This window comes from Bubalus kerabau, chromosome 16, assembly GCF_029407905.1.
Source record: "Bubalus kerabau isolate K-KA32 ecotype Philippines breed swamp buffalo chromosome 16, PCC_UOA_SB_1v2, whole genome shotgun sequence".
In the NCBI taxonomy this organism is placed as follows: domain Eukaryota; kingdom Metazoa; phylum Chordata; class Mammalia; order Artiodactyla; family Bovidae; genus Bubalus; species Bubalus kerabau.
Window position 1 is genome coordinate 11,043,654 of NC_073639.1, and position 18,347 is coordinate 11,062,000.

The 18,347-nt window shown below is 37.6% G+C and overlaps 1 protein-coding gene across 12 annotated transcripts in view; it reads left to right on the forward strand.

The window, feature by feature from the left end:
- LRBA (LPS responsive beige-like anchor protein) overlaps positions 1-18,347 on the forward strand; it is a 746,530-nt gene that overhangs the window by 147,466 nt on the left and 580,717 nt on the right. The window lies entirely within an intron of this gene.

An 18,347-nucleotide genomic window follows, 5' to 3' on the forward strand; every position in this document is an offset into this window, starting at 1 on the left:
ATACATGTCTGAGTTACTTCTCCTGTGGATAGTTCTAATGGTCAGTGGCCTGAGGTGTTTGTTATTTTCCTCTAGGTTTATTGTTCTCAAAATAACTTGTTTAAAAATAATGTTATTCCCCTCCATCAGCACTGTCCTAATCTTAGAAAAGCAAATGATTTCTACCTAATTTTTTACTATTTCCCATGAAAAAAGCATTTCCTACCTCATCTTACTCTGTTCACTTGAGAAAAATATCTCCTCTGACTGTACTGGTTCTACTCACTTTAAAATATATCAAGCTTTCTTAGGTCTCCATTTTTGTTTACTTGTGGCATGAACTTTGTGCTCCTTTGTACTTAACAAAATCCTTTATATGTTTAAGGATGTAAAGCTAGCTAAAATTAGAGATACCAAGGGAATATTTCATGCAAAGATGGGCACAATAAAGGACAGAAATGGTATGGACCTAACAGAAGCAGAAGACATTAAGAAGAACTGATAAGAATACACAGAAGAACTGTACAAAAAAGATCTTTATGAGCCAGATAATCACGATGGTGTGATCACTCACCTAGAGCCGGACATCCTGGAATGCGAAGTCAAATGGGCCTCAGGAAGCATCACTAGGAACAAAGCTAGTTGAGGTGATGGAATTCCAGCTGAGATATTTCAAATCCTAAAAGATGATGCTGTGAAAGTGCTGCACTCAATATGCCAGCAAATTTGGAAAACTCCCTAGTGGTACAGAACTGGAAAAGGTCAGTTTTCATTCCAATCCCAAAGAAAGGCAATGCCAAAGAATGCTCAAACTACCGCACAATTGCACTCATCTCACATGCTAGTAAAGTAATGCTCAAAATTCTCCAAGCTAGACTTCAGCAGTACATGAATTGAGAGCTTCCAGATGTTCAAGCTGGATTTAGAAAAAGCAGAGGAACCAGAGATCAAATTGCCAACATCCACTGGATCATCGAAAAAGCAAGAGAGTTCCAGAAAAACATCTGCTTCATTGACTACGCCAAAGCCTTTGACTGTGTGGATCACAGCAAACTGGAAAATTCTTCAAGAGATAGGAATACCAGACTATGTTACCTGCCTCCTGAGAAACCTGTATGCAGGGCAAGAAACTACAGTTAGAACCAGACTTGGAACAAGAGACTGGTTCCAAATTGGGAAAGGAGTACATGACAACTGTATATTGTCACCCTGCTTGTTTAATTTAATATGCAGAGTACATCGTGCAAAATACTGGACTGGATGAAGCACAAGCTGGACTCAAGATTGCAGGGAAAAGTATCAATAACCTCAGATATGCAGATGACACCACCCTAATAGCAGAATGCGAAGAGGAACTAAAGAGCCTCTTGATGAAAGTGAAAGAGGAGAGTGAAAAAACTGGCTTGAAATTCAGCATTCAATAAATGAAGATCGTGGCATCCGGTCCCATTACTTCAATGCAAATGGATGGGATAACAATGGAAACAGTGACAGACTTTATTTTCTTGGGTTCCAAAATCACTGCAGATGGTGATTGCAGCCATGAAATTAAAAGACGCTTCTTGGAAGAAAAGATTTGATGATCTAGATAGCATATTAAAAAGCAGAGATATTACTTTGTCAACAAAGTAATCTAGTAATCAAAGTAGTCTAGTCAAGGCTGTGCTTTTTCCAGTAGTTATGTATGGATGTGAGAGTTGGACCATAAAGAAAGCTGAGCATGAAGAATTGATGCTTTTGAACTGTGGTGTTGAAGACTCTTGAGAGTCCCTTGGACTGCAAAGGGGTCAAACCAGTCAATCCTAAAGGAAAGCCGTCATGTATATTCATTGCAAGGATGATGCTGAAACTCCAATAGTTTGGCCATCTGATGGGAAGGGCTGGCTTATTAAAAAAGACCCTGATGCTGGGAAAGATTGAAGGCAGGAGGAGAAGGGGATGACAGGATGAGATGGTTGGAGGGCATCACTGACTTGATGGACATGAGTTTGAGCAAGCTCCTGGAGTTGGTGATGGACAGGGAATCCTGGGGTGCTGCAGTTCATGTGGTCGCCAAGAGTCGGACATGACTGAGCAACTGAACTGAAATGAACTGAAATCACTATTATGATAATTTTTTGTACTCCTCAGCCATGCTGCTGTGTGTGAATTCACAGCACTTAATTTTCTCTTCGTATCTTAAGTCTCTCTTTCCCTTCGTCCTCCCACTGCTTCCCATCCCTCTTGTTTTTCCTCTGTTCTCTTCTCCCCTCTCCCCTCTCCCCCTACTTCTTCCTTCTTCTCTCCCTTCTCACTCCCTCTTCCCCTCCGTCCCCAGTCTCCATGTAGTCACCCTGCACACCCTGCGTCGGTGTGGGCTTCTCGTGCGGTCTGTGTTGCTCTCCATCACGGCTCAGCTTTCTTGCTCCCTCTTTGCTTGTGTCTTTTTTTCTTTTAGCCACCGTCTCCTGTTTCTCCTATCCCTCTTTTTCTCTGTTCTTCCCTCCAGTGTTCCTCTAGACATTCTGTACCATGTGCCTTCTCCCTCCCCCCAACCTCCTCCTCTCTGTCTCTGTTTGTTTTGTCTCTGCTCCCCCTCTTCTCCCTTGTCTTTCAGTCAGCCCTTCCCTGGGCTCTCTTACTCATCTTCAGTCACTGCGTCTGGGTCTTACTCCAGTTGGCACCTTCTTTTCTTCCCCTTTCTGCCTTTATCTTTCTTCTTTTGTTCTTTCCACTCCCCACCTTTGTTTTTCGTCTTTGTTTAGTTGAGTACTTGCAGGTAGAAGAGATCTTATCCTGAAAGAAGTTCCTTTCCAATATAGGAGGTTATACAAGCACTGAGAGAGTAAGGCAGGAAGGAGTCAGTGTCACAGAAAAGACATTCAGATTGAAATGAGCGGGGCTTTGAGCCGTTTGTAGTTCAGATGTCATTGGACCACCACCTTGTGCTGTGCTGTGCTTAGTCCCTCAGTCACGTCCAGCTCTTTACGACCCTGTGTACTGTAGGCTGCTGGCCTCCTTTGTCCAGTTAATTCTCTAGGCAAGGATACCAGAGTGGGTTGCCATTTCCTTCTCCGGGGATCTCCCTGACTAGGGATCAAACCTCAATCTTCTGCATTGCAGGTAGATTCTTTACCTTCTGAGCCAGCGGGGAATCCTGACTACAGCCTTGAAGAATGATAAATAACATTTGGGTGTGTAGAGATAGGGGTGATGAGAATCACTTGTGGAGGAATTGGCATAAGCAAAAATACCGAGGTGATTTCCCTGAGGGAAAAGCATGGGAATTGTTTGCTCTGCTGAGACTGTGTAACGTACATGAAGAAGAGCAGTAATGAGTCAGATAGGAAATGTAGACTGGCGTTTAATCATGTATGATCCTGTAATAGCCCTCATGTTGTATTGTTGGTTAAAAGTGGCTGTTAATTGAAAGCCCGCATCAGCAGGGATGAAAGGTTTTATACTCTTGCTATCTCCCTAACTGAGCGTAGCGCTGAGAACTTGGCAGCTTGTGCTGAATATTTGTTTAGGAAGAAGGAGGAAACGCACCACCACTGTGTGTGTGAGTCGCCCGATCCAGTCCAACCCTTTGTGACCCCCTGGACTGTAGCCCGCCGGGCTCCCCCGTCCATGGGATTCTCCAGGCACGAATACTGGAGTGGGTTGCCATTCCTTATCCCGGGGATCTTCCCGACCCAGGGATCGAACCTAAGTCGTCCTGCATTGCAGGCAGATTCTATACCAACTGAGCCACCCGGGAAGCTGAGCCATTGATTACATCATCATGTGGCATCATGCTGCCCTGTGTGTACCTTGGCACCTCAGTCTTTTCTTATCAGTGATCCAGGAAATAGCCGTAGCCGCTGACTTTAAAGCAGTACCTACAAACACACAGTATGTTTTAGGGATCGTCTCATTAGAGTAACTTGGGATGTGCGTCTTACTACCGTTTCCGGGACGCCCCCCTCAGAATCTCAGTCTGAATCTTGTGGGATGTTTCTAGAAATCCATATTTAAAATAAGCCCTTTTTACGTACTTTAAATTTTTAGGGCCCCTCAAACTGTACAAGGAATTAGTTTTACTTACTTCAATATTCTCTCCTTCTCTCTTTTAAACTAAGATGTTAATATAATATACTCTCTAGAAAGTATCATGAAGACAGACTAATTCTATGTAAATTAAATATAGACCCCAGTTAAGACCCCTTAATACATTCTTTTTATCATAAAGGAAAATATATTTTTTATTTCTTGGAGCATATTTTAAGACATAGAAAATGTTAAAAGAAGAAATATAAACTACTTTTCTTATGTAGTGTCTGAAATCAGTGTTTTTTAGACTCAAATTTATACACAAACCCAAAGCAGACTTTGTTTTCTGTGTGTATTAAATATGTATATTTAATTAGTTCATATTTTTCTTTACTCCAGTGACTTACGGCTTTAAATAGATTGTAAAACCTTTGTAAAGAAAATAGTGACATTCTAGGAAGGTCTTTTTTGCCTACTTTGAGTCAAGAGCCAGTCTTGGACTAAAGTTTCAGAATTATAGTTATAAAATGGAAAAAATCCTGATTATTTCAGAGTAGTTTTATCTGAGTAAAACTGCACCTGACCCTTTTTGCTGTGGAAGTGTACTTCAGAAGATAAGTGCTCAAGCTTTACTTTTTGAGGCTGAAAAGAAAAATTTAAAGTTACAAGTTGCTTCTTGTGGTTTTTCACCTTTAATGTTTCATAAATGTCTTTCAGTTTTATTTCTTTGTATGATTTTTTTTTCATTTATGAAAAAGCTTTTCTCTTTTGTAAGTCTGATGTAAAGTGATTTATTTGAATGTAGCTATGTTAATGTGTTTGGAATCATAAATCCTGGTATCTATTTTTAAATTAAAATGGAAAGCTTATACTCGAACGCTCTTCAAATCAATATTTAATAAAGTTTAGGACAGAGCTGAAGTGATTCAGTAAGTAGGTGAACAATTTGTAGCATGCTGATAAAAATTCTGCTGAAATTATTGGAATCAAAAATTTTTCTTTGCAGATATTAGTTGTAAAGGTTTATAAATATTTTTGTGCATATAATACTGAAGAATGCATATTTTTTCCTTTTTACAGCCATTTAAAATCTCTGTTACACAAATTTATAACTTGGTTCTTCATAAAGAACTGGTGTGTAAAAAACTAATGTTGCAGACTTGTATAGCTTTTGCAGTTACATCAGGATACATGTAGCTGCTATAAAAAGCCAAAGAAACTCAATTGCAATTTTATTGTCCAGTTTGATAGATATCCTGCCACCTCTGTAGCAGGGAAGCTGTTTGTCACTGTGTCCCTCCCCTCTAACAGCTGAACTAGGTTTTAGAAGCAGTAATGGGCTCTCCTGGAGTCTTTGGAGTATGTTGGTTACCTTGGTCTCAGGTTTCAAGTGTGTATCAGTAACTTTTGTAATTTTATTATTTTTTTGTATTTTCTAGGTTTTTATTATTTATCTTCTTTTTTTTTATGCTTCAAATTGAACATTATCTTGAGTAATTAAATATTGTTTGCACTTGGTATGCCAAAATGCTTCTACTCTTTAGTTGAAATCTAGATTAAGGTCTTAATATATTCTGAATTATGATGAAATGGCTTAAACATAAATGTCAATTGTTTTATAAAAGAAGAATATATAACAGTTTAGGTTGGGTAAAAAGCAGGTAGAAATCACTTTTGTTAAAATTCTCTAAGTGGTTTCTTAAAAGTATATTTAAAAGTTACAAGATATGAACTGGCATATATAAATTTACATATGTTTGTATGTGTGAGCTTATGGTGGCTATATAATAAAATTAAGAATTACAAGGCGTTCCCAGGCTGTTCAGTGGTTAGGGCTTTATGCTTCCACTGCAGGGGACACAGATTTGATCAGGGAACGAAGATCTCATGTGCTGCATGGCTTGCCAAAAAAAACCCCCCAAAATTGCGTATTCTTTTATGATTTCAAGAGTTACAAAATTTCCATATTTCATGATTGTATGCATTTATATTTAATTGCTAAAGTATTTGTTGGCTTTAAGTTTTTTTTGAACAGATACTAGTTTTTTTTTTTTTTTTTTTTTTGCAATTTTAAATTAATATGTGCTCATTGTTGGGAATGTGCAACCTAGTACAAAATATAAACACAAAATCCTGAAATTACCTGTTATCCCGTCACCTGCATATGGGTTAAGTGCAAGACTTTCTAGTCTTCTGTTCTTTACATAAATAACACACACACATATATAATTATTCTCTTGCAAAAATATCATATTTATATTTTGCAGCATTATTTCAATTAGTGATGTACTTCTTACATGAATTTTCATGCCTGCATATTGTCAGGTGTATGTATATTGCATCATATTATGGAGAAGTAAAGTTAAGAACAAAAGCTGTAGCTCTGATATAAAGTCTGAATACTATCAGACCACTTGAAATTCTAGGAAGGAGTGATTGAGTAAATGATTCAAGTTTACTTGTCATGTTCTGGCCTTCTCCAGATTTTATTTGGAAAAACTGGTAGAGGTGATTTTTTTAAATCTGTTGAGTTGTATTACAGTGTATTGCACTGTGGTTTAATTTTCCTTTGTCTTTGAGCAGTGATGAGTCTGCTCCTATACACACACACACACACACACACACACACACACACACACACACACACACACACACACACACACACACACACGTCTTATTTTGTAGGATGAATTCCTAAAACGCCAGAAGGAGTTTGCATGTTTTAAAAAGATATTGCTAAGTTGCTATGTAAAAAATTGTGTATCGATTTTGTAGGATGAATTCCTAAAACGCCAGAAGGAGTTTGCATGTTTTAAAAAGATATTGCTAAGTTGCTATGTAAAAAATTGTGTATCGATTTGTATTCTAACTTTACATGGGAGTGCTTGTCTAGACTGTTCTTAAGAAAATAAAATTGGTCAAGATGAATTTTTAAAATTTAACTTTATTTACTTTTAATTGGAGGATAATTGCTTTATAATACTGTGTTGGTTTCTGCTATATATTTGCATGAATCAGCCGTTAGTAAATTATTGTGATATTATTTTATGTCACTGTGCTTCCTGTCTTCATGCATCTAAAATGAGGGTTATACTACCTGTCTGTTTAGGATTGCTTTGAAGATTGTCTCAATATTTGCCAGATGCTTAAATCAGTAAATAAGAAGCATCCTGTGTATCTCAACTATTATGCAAGTATTTTAAACCATATATGGTATTGCACACTAAAATGAGCTTAATTTAGTGTTTATTACATGTATGTTTTCAGGCATGTTGTGGAGTGGGGAACAATTATTGATTAGATGAAAATTTTCATACTTTAAGGCAGTTGGAGGGAAGAAAATTTCTTTAAATTTCTTTTAAATTAATTAAAGAATGTTAGATGTTAAGTTAATTAAGAATGTTTTCCATGTGTTAGTATGATATTTATAGAGATTAAGAGGATACTGATCGTTTGGAAAGTTTCTCTTTAAATTGCATCCTCACTTGGTGTTAATAAGAAAGTGTTGTTCAAAAGTCATTTTATGAAAGAGGCTTCTTTTTATGTTTACTAGTATTGCTTACTTAAGATGGTGAACTTTAGACCAAAAGTTGCAACTTTTATGTAACATCTGAATATTAGACCAATTAAAATTCTAGGAAGAAATAACTGAGTGAATTAATTTGCTTTTCATATTATGGGTTTCTCAAAAACTCTGTTCAGAAAAATTGGTGGAAATAATTTTTTAAAAAATATATTGAAATTAATTTAAAATATACACAGACATGCACACATACATGTAGTTGAAAAGATCCAGAGTCAGTAATAGTTAAAGCAGTAAAATCAGATTTTATTCAGGAACTCTTGTAATAGGGAGAAAAATCCTGAGTATAGAGCTCAGCTCAACTCTGAATACAAGGAGAAGTCTTGGTTTTATAGCTAAGGAGCAGAGTAGAAGGGAGGAAGGTCTTCAGTGAATGGAAAATAAACAAGAGGAGCCATCTGGGTTGCCAAATTCTAGTTAACCAGACTTTAACAGGACTCTTGCTGAAGGTAGGCCAGGCTGATTAGATATCATCCATGAACAGTGGGAAGTGAGGAACTGCTCAAATGTCTGGCAAGGACAGAGGGCCTAGTTGAGACAGGGGTTCAGAGGAACCTTAATAAAGTTTGGTTAAGGAGAGAGTCTTTGTCAATACAAACAAAAATACAGTTGTACTGCTTTTAAATTTGTTGTTTCTGCTTCTTTGGCAGTTTTTATATAGGTATGTTCAATTTTTTGTTATTTATTCTTCTGGTTTTTTTGTAGTGGGCTTATTTTAAGCTTTCTGTGAACAGAATAGTAAGATTTACAAGTCAATTCCATTTGAAAATAATTTTTTAATTTGTCTGTGTAAAACACACAGTTGCCGTTTAAAACAGTGAATAAATAAAGCTTACCCTTACATGTATGATAAAATTTTCCTTCTTTCTCATGATTCACAAAGCCTTTGTAGTTCAATACCTCCTTACGGTTGATATACTTACTTACTATTTTTATTGCTCATCACTCCTAGAAATGCTTTAATCTTGTTGCTTTACCAAATAACTCAGTATCTTGAATTTTCTTTCACCATCTTTCTTACACATCATTTCTTACACACATCTTCTTAAATTTCTTCTGCACGATATCTCCCCTTGCTCTTAATCTTGCTCTTCTCTTTCTTGCAAATAAGTAATCATTAATGAGGGCCAAACTTAAATGTCAGCCCCTTCTTGGTACCTCCAGGTATTTCTAGGCACAGTTGTGTGTTTTCCGTATACTGCCAGTAGTATCTAAATTTTACTTTGAATTACTTGAAATTTTTAAAGCATTCTCAGAGGGCACACAGAAGGCATGAACAAATAGAAAAATGTAATTCTTAGAATAGGAAGATTCAACATCATAAAGTTATAATAGCTTTTCTTTAGGTTTTAAAGAAATTTCTTTAGGTGGTTTTATTTTATTTTATTTTTTTTTTAAATTTTATTTTATTTTTAAACTTTACATAACTGTATTAGATTTGCCAAATATCAAAATGAATCCGCCACAGGTACACATGTGTTCCCCATCCCGAACCCTCCTCCCTCCCCCCCCCCATTCCATCCCTCTGGGTCGTCCCAGTGCACCAGCCCCAAGCATCCAGTATCGTGCATCGAACCTGGACTGGCAACTCATTTCATACATGATATTTTACATGTTTCAATGCCATTCTCCCAAATCTTCCCACCCTCTCCCTCTCCCACAGAGTCCATAAGACTGTTTTATAAAGCTAATGAAATCCCAAGGAAATGCCAGTTAACCATTTTTCCTTTGGAGGGGAAAAAACAGAGGAAGGTAATTATTAAGGAACAGTAAAACAAAATAAACAAGTAAAAATATCCAGGAAGATTCTGTAAAAAGAGCAACTAGAAGGAACTAAGTCTACTGAGGACTAACTTACATGACCAGGTGTCAGTAATTTAAAAGATGCATTATTGACACATGAAGAGATGGGCTGACCAAGGGATTAGAAGAGAAAGTCCAGAAATAAACAAAATTCCATATAAGTATTTAGTATATTGTACAGGATATGTCTCAAATCACCAGGCAAAACTTTAAACTATCCATGAATAATGTTGGGACAATAGAGGAAAAAAGTTGGAATATGAAGAAATTTAACGTATGGATCAATTAAATGGACAGTGATGCAGATGGAGGGAGGAAGCATAAAAGTACAGAAGAAAAGACATAATTCTTCTGTAAACTTTTGTGTAAGAATTTTCTCAGTATGACTTAGAATCTAGAACCATTAAAGAAAAAAAGACGAATTTTTTTTTTAACTACATTAAAACATGCAAAATCCTTTGTGACCAAAAAACAAATAATACCATAGGCAAAGTCAGAAAGGCAGACGACAAATTGAGAAAACTATTTAGGACCAGAGCAAAGATAGCATTCCTTTTATATAAACTTCTCCTAGAAATAGAGAGGGAACAACAGCCTAATAGGAAGATGGACAAAAGACATGATCAAACAACCCATGGGAAACTGAGTAAAAAGTACTTTAGATTTATGAAAAGATGCTGAACCTATTCATTGTAAGGGACTGCAAAGTAAGAGAGTTCACCAGGGTATGTTAAGTGACAAAAGAAAGTGTGAAACAGAGTGTGTAGTGGATATTAGTGAGTAAAACAGGTGGGCAAGTGAGAATTTGTATTTGTCTATATATGCACAAAAGTACTCTGGAAAGATACATAAGAAATTAATAACTGATTGCCTGACTTTTGGGGAATTGTGCAGGTGAGGACCAGTGGTGGGAGGGAGATTTCTAGGCTGTCTACTCTTTTATATTTGAATCATGTGAATTGTAGAGGAGAAATTCTTCCTTGACTCTCTTAAAAAGATTCCTGACTGGACCTGAAAATTAACAGATTATCAAGAGAAAAGCATATGAATTTATTTAATATATTTTACACCAAGTGGGTGTTTTCATGAGGAAGTGAAGACCCAAAGAAACAGTGAAGTCTGAGCGTTTTTATATTAGGTTTGACGAAGGGTGGAAAATCTTGGATAAACATGGGAGGACAAAGTGTATAAGGACAGTGCACCGCGGGAAAACAGTCAGGGACTGTCCATTCGGATTCTTCTCGGCATCCCTCTGTTGTTGAGATGAGGGTGCGCTTTTCCCTTTGGGTTTTACCTACCTCTCACATAAGAAGCTTCAGGGACAAGGGAGTGATTGAGAGTCCTTATAACCTGCTTCAGGGGAGGATGAAGAGGGCAGAATCTTTCTTACACACGCTGTTTCTCAAATTCCTTCATCTTAAAAAATAGTGTGCCGGTGTTCCATATTTTGGGATAGTGTGTTGTGAACTCCGTTAAAATATACTACCTACTTAAAAAAAGTTTTGAGTGTATTACACGGTGAGTGTATAGTGCTTATTACATACGTGACTTGTTTATCTCACAGAATTGTTTCTCTTTGTTATTGAACATATAATGTTTTGGTACCTAGTTCTTTTAGGTCGTTTTCTTAGAATGGGTTAGGCTTTATACTTGAAATCCCTCTAATCAGGTTGTTATTAGGGTAGCATTTAAACACTTAGGTTTGACCAGAATATTTAGATTTTTAACCAGGATATTTTGCATAAAATAGATCAGTAAATATGTATAAGCTTATCAGATTAGATCAGTCACTCAGTCGTGTCCGACTTTTTGCGACCCCATGAATCGCAGCACGCCAGGCCTCCCTGTCCAACACCAACTCCCGGAGTTCACCCAAACTCACATCCATCGAGTCAGTGATGCCATCCAGCCATCTCATCCTCTGTCGTCCCCTTCTCCTCCTGCCCCCAATCCCTCCCAGCATCAGAGTCTTTTCCAATGAGTCAGCTCTTCGCATGAGGCGGCCAAAGTACTGGAGTTTCAGCTTTAGCATCATTCCTTCCAAGGAAATCCCAGGGCTGATCTCCTTCAGAATGGACTGGTTGGATCTCCTTGCAGTCCAAGGACTCTCAAGAGTCTTTTCCAACACCACAGTTCAAAAGCATCAATTCTTCGGCGCTCAGCCTTCTTCACAGTCCAACTCTCACATCCATACATAACCACAAGAAAAACCATAGCCTTGACTAGACGGACCTTTGTTGGCAAAGTAATGTCTCTGCTTTTGAATATGCTATCTAGGTTGGTCATAACTTTCCTTCCAAGGAGTAAGCGTCTTTTAATTTCATGGCTGCAGTCACCATCTGCAGTGATTTTGGAGCCCAGAAAAATAAAGTCTGACACTGTTTCCACTGTTTCCCCATCTATTTCCCATGAAGTGGTGGGACCGGATGCCATGATCTTCGTTTTCTGAATGTTGAGCTTTAAGCCAACTTTTTCACTCTCCACTTTCACTTTCATCAAGAGGTTTTTGAGTTCCTGTTCACTTTCTGCCATAAGGGTGGTGTCATCTGCATATCTGAGGTTATTGATATTTCTCCCAGCAATCTTGATTCCAGCTTGTGTTTCTTCCAGTCCAGCATTTCTCATGATGTACTCTGCATATAAGTTAAATAAACAGGGTGACAATATACAGCCTTGATGTACTCCTTTTCCTATTTGGAACCAGTCTGTTGTTCCATGTCCAGTTCTAACTGTTGCTTCCTGACTTGCATACAGATTTCTCAAGAGGCAGGTCAGGTGGTCTGGTATTCCTATCTCTTTCAGAATTTTCCACAGTTTATTGTGATCCACACAGTCAAAGGCTTTGGCATAGTCAATAAAGCAGAAATAGATGTTTTTCTGGAACTCTCTTGCTTTTTCTATGATCCAGCGGATGTTGGCAATTTGATCTCTGGTTCCTCTGCCTTTTCTAAAACCAGCTTGAACATCAGGAAGTTCATGGTTCACATATTGCTGAAGCCTGGCTTGGAGAATTTTGAGCATTACTTTACTAGCGTGTGAGATGAGTGCAATTGTGCGGTAGTTTGAGCATTCTTTGGCATTGCCTTTCTTTGGGATTGGAATGAAAACTGACCTTTTCCAGTCCTGTGGCCACTGCTGAGTTTTCCAAATTTGCTGGCATATTGAATGCAGCACTTTCACAGCATCATCTTTCAGGATTTGGAATAGCTCAACTGGAATTCCATCACCTCCACTAGCTTTGTTCATAGTGATGCTTTCTAAGGCCCGCTTGACTTCACATTCCAGGATGTCTGGCTCTAGGTCAGTGATCACACCATCGTGATTATCTGGGTCGTGAAGATCTTTTTTGTACAGTTCTTCTGTGTATTCTTGCCACCTCTTCTTAATATCTTCTGCTTCTGTTAGGTCCATACCATTTCTGTCCTTTATCGAGCCCATCTTTGCATGAAATGTTCCTTTGGTATCTCTGATTTTCTTGAAGAGATCTCTAGTCTTTCCCATTCTGTTGTTTTCCTCTATTTCTTTGCATTGATCGCTGAAGAAGGCTTTCTTATCTCTTCTTGCTATAAGCTTATAAATACTTACAATTTGCTTATAAGTATTATCTCTTAATGCCATTATTGTTGTAAGCTGTTGCATCAGAGTCTCTATAAAAGATATCCTGTTGTGTGGTTATGATCATTTTGAGCTATGCTTCCTAATATCCCATATGGGAAGATTCAGCTATTTTTGAAGAAAAATGTGTCTTATTTATCAGCTGTGGAAAGGTTGGTAACTTAAGAAGTTAGCATATAATATACAGCTGTTATTCCAAAGGAAAAGAACATCCAATAAAAAGGATGAATTTGCTTACAAAAAGAAAGCTAATTCCTAAACATTGTTAATGTTTAAAACAACCTACATTTTATAGGTAAAATTTTTTAATATGTAGGTTAGTAATGCTAATCTCTTAATATATTGCATTCATCTTTTATCTCCTAATTAGTAAATTTGAGTGTCTATTAAGTTGAAAGTAATGGCTAAAGAAACATTATAGCTATTAGCTCATGAGTATATCTCAAAGAAGAAGAGTCGGACATGACTGAGCGACTTCACTTTCACATTTCACTTTCAGGCATTGGAGAAGGAAATGGCAACCCACTCCAGTGTTTTTGCCTGGATCCCAGGGACGGGGGAGCCTGGTGGGCTGCCGTGTGTGGGGTCACACAGAGTCAGACACGAGTGAAGCGACTTAGCAGCAGCAGCATGAGTGTCTTTAACTAGTAGCTTACAGTAGTGATTTCCAAACATGGCGAACAGCTATAGATTAGCTATCAAATGATTGTGGAGATTAATGACTAGTCTTTTAGTGAAGTAATTTAGAACAATATCTGGTAATTAATTAGGAATTATCAGTCACAAATACTTTTAGGAAAACAGTATCAAAAAAGATAACAACAGTGATAATTACTCAGTTGCCATTTAGGTTTTCAGCTACTGGAGTAAATTAAAAGGTTTAAAAATCAACTTCAAAAATTTAAAATGCATTTCTAATATTCATATTTGCAAAAAAAAAAAAAAGAATAAACAAGTTGCTTTGCTTAGGGAAGATAAAGCACTGTTTTAGAACAGATTTGACTACAAATCTGTTTATCACAAAAGGAAATACATTCCTGTGGCACATTAAGTATACCTTTATGAAACTGTACTTTGTGTTGAATTGCAATGTGTATTATAGGAACCATCTCCTTGTGCTTGAAAATTTAATACTAAATGTTATTTCTTAGCCTATCTTTTCAAATGGCCAGTTCAAAGTTTCTTTCCTTGGCATGAGTACAGTTAGAATGTGAGAAAGAACTACATTACAGAGACATACGTATTGTGTTTCACCTTTAGAATGAACAGTCTCTTAGCAAGTGATTGAAAGACAGTCATGGGAAGTTGTAACTTAAGTGAATACTCTTCAGAGCAACATGAAAAGTCTCTCTTTAAGAGAGAGTTTGTGATAGCAAAAATATGTATCTTCTATTGGCCCTGAAGGGGACATGGGAATCCAAGAGAAATTCTTCAAGTTGTTTATAAACTTGCAAGGAACGTCACTGCATAGAGCACTGCAGTGGGCTGCAGGTATTATGAAAGTTTTGTTTCCCTGTTACTACGATGTTAGTAATCTTAATAAAAGCATTAACATAAAAGTGAATGATTTTTTTCAGGGCTCATATTCATATATTTTTTTCTAATAAGTTTTTATCCTATTATGCTGTATTTGCTGTGTGCTCAGTCACGTAGTCATGTCTGACTCTTTGCAACCCCATGGCCTATAGCCCGCCAGGCTCCTCTTTCCATGGGATTCTCCAAAAAAGAGTACTGGAGCGGGTTGCCATTTCCTACTCCAGGGTATATTCCTGACCCAGGGATTGAAAACCCATCTCTTGTGCCTCTGCATTGTCAGGCAGATTCTTTACTACTGTGCCACCTGGGAAGTCCATTAATATTCTATTACCAAATTAAAAAGAAAAAAAATATATGTAGTAGTATTTAGATGTGATCACATAGATCAGATATTAAGTTCTTGAAATGTCCATTAAATTCCTGCTGTATACCATTTTAAGATGATGACTAACTTTCTTTGTAAAAATATATTGAACAAGTATAATCATAACAATTTGAAATTTTTCCATACTGTTTTAACACACCGAATGAGTTTTATAGTGGAAGTAATGTAGGTTCTAACTTTTTGGTCTCAAATCTGTTTTATTTATTCTTCAAAACAGTGCTCTTTAGTATAGGCACATACTTGTTTTGAAATGGATGGCGGTTTTTTACTGTTAAGTTTCTTTTATAGCAGTTGAACTAGGGGATTAGTTGAACTAGGGGATAGCAGTTCCTCCTCACCTTAGGAGTGTAGCTATTGGTCTTAACGTATGGTGAAAATTTATCCTTACTATACAGTGTCTCAGTTTGCTAGTTGAGTTAAGCTGGCAAGTTAAACACTAACATTTAATGCATTTTGTGTTGAAACTCAACATAAACATGCCATGAAAGGATTTTGCAAAAATACAAAAATATCCAGGATAGAGGGAAGAGGAGTGGGGTAAATAACAATCAAGTTTAGAGTCTATGGATCAGCTGGGTAAGTTGTATTAATTTAGGTTTGGGGTAAGTAAGTCATAAGCTTAATATGGGGAAAGCCAAAAATCAACTTCTTTTTCATTAAAAAAAAAAAAAAAAGTCTCAGATTTCTCAGAACTGGCTCCCTCAACTGTTGGAAGCTAAAGATTAGGGCTTGTATGTGCTGTCGGACACGACTGAGTGACTTCGCTTTCACTTTTTACTTTCATGCATTGGAGAAGGAAATGGCAACCCACTCCAGTGTTCTTGCCTGGAGAATGCCAGGGACGGTGGAGCCTAGTGGGCTGCCGTCTATGGGGTCGCACAGAGTCGGACACGACTGAAGCGACTTAGCAGCAGCAGTGCTGCAGGCAAAAACCATTAAAAAGATTGAGTAGAACTTTGATTTTGACATCTTGATACTTTCCCCTACTCTAGACTCGATGGACGTGAGTCTCAGTGAACTCCGGGAGTTGGTGTTGGACAGGGAGGCCTGGTGTGCTGCGATTCATGGGGTCGCAAAGAGTCGGACACAACTTGGTGACTGATCTGATCTGATGCTATTGGAAAACAACCCCAACCTATTCTGCGAGACTTTTAGGGAGGGTAACACAGAGGATCACTGGTCTTGTTTTATATTAGCAGATAGGAAGGGTGATTAAGAGACTATGTGTTGAATGCAAAGGTGACACTTCCATCCCCTGCTCCCCACGTGGTTCCTAAAATACAGGCAGCAGACCATTACCTTGCAGGCAGGACCCCGAGGATGCGCCTTTGGGTTGTCTGTGTTCCTTCCTGTCCTAGGCCCCGCCCAGATCATTCTGTGGTAGAGGTAAAAGTTGATTACCCCTGTATGTAAAAAGTTAAAAAGCTTTTTAACCTCTTGGCCTTTAGCCCCGCCTTGTGTTAATTATGAGGAAAGAACCAAGTTATACAAGAAAGTTAAGGAAACCATCTCACTCAGGAGATAGAAACAAAGCAGATAAAAGGCAGTTCCAAGAAAACAGATGCTATAAAAAGAAGAAACAAGATGGAAGAAAAGCAGCTAACATCCTCGGACAAATGAGGCGATTCTAAGACATGAAACCAGAACTGAATCCTATTCTGTTTGATATTAATAATAGACAAAGAACCACCACAGCACCTATTGAAAATTAATGATAGTTGTAATAATGTTAAGCACATACATAGCTTATTTTGTATATTGTATCATTTTAAGCATTTTACATACAAAAACTCATTTAATCTTTCAATGAGTACATGCTAATAATGTGTTACTCTTACGCAGTTAACAGTAAAACCTCTTGCCAATGCAAAAATATCCTCTCCTTAAAATGCAGAGAAGAATTTGTTGTTGTTGTTGTTCAGTTGCTAAGTCATGTCTGACTCTTTGTGACCCCATGGACTGCAGCATGCCAGGCTTCCCTGTAGAAAAGAATGTAACATTATTATTACTAAAAAAAAAAGCATTACATTAGAATATGATGTGTGTATATCATAGGCTATCCACTAAGGAGATTACAAAGGAAAAAATAAATTTCGTTCTTTTATATGGCTAGATATAATCCATTACATACATGTTCTTATTTTTATTAAAAAAAATAAATTCTTGTGTATTTTTGACAAACTGGAGGTTACATCTTGGAGGCAAGCACATAGGCTTAAACTCTTACAGAGACAGGGCACCATCATGCTTGATGTGTTTGAAAGTATTGGCTCCAATGCCCTCAGGAGAGACATCCTAGGGATACAAAACTAGCAAGAGGCTTATTATCTTTTAAATAGGTTTAAATACATCTCCAGGTACCAGAGAAAATATTTCCAACTAAAAGTTTTCTATAGGAAAAACCACAGGGGAGAGAGGAAATTTCCTTTCCCTTTTGACACCAGAGAAAATTTAAAATATGAAGTTTGTATTTACCTTTCTTAGGAAAAATATGAGCAGCAGAAAAGTGAAGTGACTAGTGCGGAGTCACATAAGAGAAGTGGAAAACGTGTTCAATGGTTAGATGAGGCACTTTCCAGATAATAGAACCAAAAGACAAAGCAGATGGAAAATCGAGAAATGGTAAGAAGAGTAGGAGACCGATCAGTGCATTGTCAAAAAACAGAAATCCCGGGAAGTGAGAACAGGGGAGAGAGAGGGGATGGGGGTATAAACTAAGTTATTCAAGAAAAATTCTCAGAACCAAAGGATATTCATTAGTAGGTTGGAAGGGCCCAATGGGTATTTAGCACCATGGGTCAAAATAGATCCGTACCCAGAATTGTGGGAATTTCAAACCACTAGGAACAAAGAGAAGACTTTGTAAAATTTCACGAAAAAGAACAAAGTAAGTAAAAATACGTCATATGAAGGTTCACAAATCAGAAATACCTCTCAGACTTCCCAACAATAAACACAGAAAGAAGAAGACAATCAAGACGTAACTTTCATATTCTGAAGGTAGATGTTTTCCAACCTGTGATTTTATCTGACCTTCAAGTGTGAAAGTAGAGGAAGTTTACCGTTCAGTCTTAAAAATTTCAAGCGGACAGTGGAGGATATGCTGCACCCAAAGGGGAGACTAGAACAAAGAAGATACGGGATATAAGAAACAGGAGAGAGATGAAGGGATCTCCAGGATTCCAGTGAAGGGAGGTCCCAGGATGGCAGCGTTGTAGTAGCCTTGTGATAGTCCATCTCAACTGGAATAGTTTGACTTAAGATACAGCTATAGGGGGAGCTGTTATTACTGAAATGCCAGGTGCCTTTGTAAGATCTTTTTAAAGCCTGAGGACAAATTTCCCACAGGAGATGGGCCCATGTCCTCATGACTGCTTGTCTTGACAGTGTGGTGAATAGTTCCTATTCTCTCTAGTCCTGCTCCCTGCATCACTT